We start from the raw sequence: 4,791 nt of genomic DNA, 5'->3' as shown, positions 1-4,791 counted from the left end.
AACAACAACAAAAAAAGAGGTGAAAAACGAATATGCAGGCCAGACTCTTCTACCTATCTGGACAGGTTTATTTGTGTTAAAACTTATTTTAAAACACGTTTTGAGTTCAAAACAAACTTAGTGTTCACTCTGTTTATTTAGAATAAAAAATGACTGCCCATAAACCCTTCACGCTTGATCGAAAATTCAACAAACGTTGGTTGAAACACATCGAATAAATTTCAACAGTGAAAATGGTATTTCTATCATTATTTTGTTTCGATTTGTGAGCGTTTAGAAAAGATAAAACAGTTATAATGGACCGAAAATAGTTATCTTTTTACGCTCAATTTATGTGTGAAACTACTTTCCTACCCGAAATTCTAAAATAACTGCATTTTTCTTTCCGCCACGTAATAATCCAAAAAAGTAAAAACTCATGATGGGGGAGTTATTTAGCTATTATTATTATTATTATTATTATTATTATTATTATTGTTGTTGTTGTTGTTGTTGTTGTTGTTGTTGTTATTATTATAATTATAGGCTCACAATGAGCTTTCACACAAGTCACAAGGGATTTCTCTTTGAGAACAACTTGTGATGTTCCCTGGAAGCTGAGTGACAACAAGTTTCCATAGATTTCCAGTACTTTCCACTTCTTTTCGATAACATTTGTGAATGAATTTGCATTAGCGCAACAGCCGCTTACCATTGATTTATCGCTCGCAGCGATGATTGGTCTTCACTGGAGTTTGAGTGGCAATAAGCCTCCCCAAGTACAAATTCTCTTGGCATTTGTCCAACGGAAATCTGGTCAGCTCTCTCTCCCCGGTCTTTCCATCCTCCTTGAGCCTTCTCGACTATTTGGCATCATTCTTTTTTTTTAGTGGGGGGTGATTGGCTAATGAGGAATGGGGATGGAGAACTTATAGATATGCAGCTTCAATGTTCTTGGTTTCATGTAACGCTTCTTTATGTTTTCTCTCTGCAGTGGCTCATCTGGCCCGTGCTTGTTGCTCCTGTGTATTAGTCCCTGCATTCAAGGGGTTTCCTTAATATTTCAACTGTTTTCATCATTTTTATTGGTTTTATCTTTCCAGCCATTCCTCTGATTCCAATTTCTCCCATTCTCTTCTTAAAAATTTTCAGAATTGTTCCTAGTGCTCATACCATGATAGGTATTATCTTGATTTTCTTTTTTCATCATCCAAATCCCTTTCAGCTCTCTGGCTCGCTCTGTGTATTTGCTCTGTTTCTCCTTTTCTTTAATATTCACCCTGTGATTATTATTATTATTATTATTATTATTATTATTATTATTATTACTACTACTATTTATACTATTATTCCTGTTATAATCATTATTAATACTATTATTACTGTTAGTATTATCATCATTATCATTATGTTTTGTTTACACTAACGCAAATCAATCTAACTGGCCAAATATTTACAATTACAAGGAAAAACATCAACATTTCTACATAGAAAGAAGGTAGAGAGTAGTTGAGGCATACCCCTCACAATGTTAAGAATATTTTTTTAAACAGTAACATTATTATGTATTAGTATGTATTATTATTATGTAGATGTTCATTTTTCACATGGGATGGGCTTTGTTAACTATTCTGTTCCTAAACTGTTTTCTTATTTTGTACACCAATCGCTGATTCTTTTTAATCGTTTATGGAAATGGCATTAACGACGACCAAATGCAAATGAGGTTTGTTTTAAAAAGAAAAACAAATCTTGTCAAACAATTTTCAATTAATTGCAAGGAAAAAATTTGAGGAAATATTGAGAAAGATCTACTCTTGAAATATATGCCCCCCCCCCGCTCTAAGTGTATGTTTACGTTTTGCAAGATGTATGCGGGGATTACACGGTGGGGGATGCACGGTCATTTGAACATTTTTAAAAAGCATCGAATCTTTAGTTAAATATTTAAATACAAAAAAAAAAAATCGAGATCGGAATCGGAGCTTGTATCAGAATTGAGAATTTAGAACAGAATTGGTAATTGTATCGCAATCGGTAAAAATTTTGAAATCGTCCCATCACTAGTACCTATGATTAAGAAATTTATTGGTTTCTTCTAAGAAAATTATATGCATAGCATTCACACACACGCACGCACGCACACACACACACACACACACACACACACACACACATATATATAGATAATGTACATACATGTGTATATATATATAAACATACATATAAGCATATATATATATATATATATACATATACATATGTACATATATATATATATATACCTATATACATTTACCTCTACATATATGCATATATATATATATGTGTGTGTGTGTGTGTGTACATATGTATATATATATGCATATATATATACATATGTACACACACACACACACACACACACACACACACATATATATATATATATATATATATATATATACATTCACTTCGCTATCATAGTTTTTCTCACTCTTGAGTCTTTGCCTTTTTTCCCAGCATTCCTCGTCAGAAAATCAATTTCAGAACATTGCCCTCTCCCACATGTACCTACACCGCCCATCACCCGCTTCAATCTTAACACCAACAACGCTCTCTCGTCGCACAGTCTCTTCCTCCTCCCCCTCTGCATCCCCCACCCACCCACACCTTCGTACTCCACTCCCAGAATGCAACAGCTTATATCTCTTCTTTGTCGACTGGCATCTTTTGAATTAGGCATAAATTCAATAAGGCATCTGTAGATTTCTCGATTGCCAACAGCGATTGACTGAAACACACATTTTATGTGTGATTATGGGTGTTGTTGCGGTAAACGAATAGCGAGCACGGGGGTGTCGCGTGGACAGGTACGCCCGCCTATGATTATAGAGGCGCCGTTAATCGTACCTGTTCTTACTGCATTACTCATACCTAGATAAAAACATACATTTTTAAAAGCTATATGAACATTTATGATCGCGTTTACATAAGCATACATCTCTACATGGAAGATAATATATATATATATATATATATATATATATATATATGTATTTATTTTCTTATCATTTTGTTTGAAGCTATACCATACATTCCTACCGAGAGATCTTTTTAAAGATTCTGACTGCCTCTTTAAGTGCATTTGTTTGAATCTCTCTTGCACTTTGTTCACCGGGTATAATTTATTGCTAAAAAAGAATATTACTATACATACATGTACATATATGTGTACGTATTTGCTTAAATTTTCTTTATATACATATTTACATTTCATATCACGCCGAGTATATATTCCCTAAAACTATAAATCTTCCTGAATTTTGCTGGGTTTTTTTTTTTAACTTCTACTCTTAGGTTGAGTTTCACAACCTCTGTTTTTCATTTTTAGCTGATACTGTTTTTGTTGTTGTTGTTGTCGTTGTTGTTGTTATTTCGACATATATTATCTATACTATTCATAAAATTCTAAATGTTTATTTATTTACGTGTGTGTGCCTATATACCAATAAAAGTTTCGAACGGATGCACCAAATTGAAAAATTCTTTCCCCTCCTCCCTGAAAGGTGTGAGTCCCTAGATTGTCCTTATCTATATATGGTTCGTAATGAACAACACCGAGTTACACAAAAAACCCGAAATAAGGATTCTGGGGTCGTTTTGTATTTGTCAAAAAAGTTATCTGCCCATGTCAACAGAATCCAGTTGTGAATTTAGTTGCGGTAACATCGCCCGGCATAAGGACAGGACTTGTAGCGCAATGGATAACGCGTCTGACTACGGATTAGAGGATTCTAGGTTCGAAACCTGGCAAGTTCGTAATAACTTTAACCATCATTTTATTCAACGTTTACCCTTAGGATATTTTTGGAGTTTTTTTTCAGTGATTTTGTTTTGTGCATATAAGAATTTCCCACACTCCGAGTAAGCGTTGATGGTAAAATGATGTTGAGTGTACTCGATTTTTGTTTGACTCGGTGTTGTGGGTGCCGACGCGGCGCAGCCGCTAGTAGCCAATAAATCAGTCTGTGTATAGGCCGATATTAGTATTAGCAAATACTAAAATTTCTGAACCTTATATTAGCAGGCCTCCGTCGGTCAGGATTGAAAATAGATATTAGCCCCTTAAAAATTGGTAGTAGGTAGGCAAGCTCGAATCCGTTACGCAAAAGAGGAAAAAACGTAACGTCTTAGCGATGCGTCCATGGCCAAAGCGGAAGTCGAGAACGTTGAAATTAAGCGTAGTCGACTTGCGAAAGGCGGAGACGATGACTTGCGAAAATGTCGACGAAAAATGCAACCCCTCCTTGTAAAAAATGGCGGAGTTGAGGGTGAAGGAATGAATGTTTTTGGCCAATTTTTCGATATTTGTCGTCCGAAGGATCGAGCTTCAAACGAAATCGATCTTATGAGAATCTGTTGTATGTGTTGAAAGTTTTTGGTAGACATAAGGGGTTTTATTAATATTGGCTGAATGATACTTTTCCGCAATGGATTGGAAGAAGAGGTTGTATGAAGTGCCTCCTTGATCAACAAATTTTTCTCCTCTGGATATTTTACTTTTTGGAATATGCTGAAAGATACCCAAAACATATGACAGGCCACATTTGATTGTCTAGTAGACACTATCTTCGAGTACCTAAGGTCTCTCTGTGCAGAGGTTTGTACGAAGCTCTGGGATAGGATACTTCTCATCGGAAGTAAACTCTGATCAAATATTCCAAAAACATGGCGTGCTGTCTCCTCAAGCCTTCTTGCATGTTCCTCGGATTGCGAACAGGGACAACCCTACTATTAATAGAGAGCAGCTTCTAATGCAAAATAAGAAGC

At 35.3% G+C, this 4,791-nt stretch overlaps 1 non-coding gene across 1 annotated transcript; it reads left to right on the top strand.

The window, feature by feature from the left end:
• Positions 1-3,707: 3,707 nt before the first annotated feature.
• Positions 3,708-3,780, top strand: Trnar-acg (transfer RNA arginine (anticodon ACG)). Its single transcript has one exon. It is a non-coding gene; the product is annotated as a tRNA-Arg (tRNA).
• The last annotated feature ends 1,011 nt before the right edge of the window (positions 3,781-4,791 follow it).

Source organism: Euprymna scolopes, chromosome 29 (assembly GCF_053919585.1).
Source record: "Euprymna scolopes isolate OS-2025 chromosome 29, ASM5391958v1, whole genome shotgun sequence".
Classification (NCBI taxonomy): Eukaryota; Metazoa; Mollusca; class Cephalopoda; order Sepiida; family Sepiolidae; genus Euprymna; species Euprymna scolopes.
This window is presented reverse-complemented; position numbering and strand designations above follow the sequence as displayed.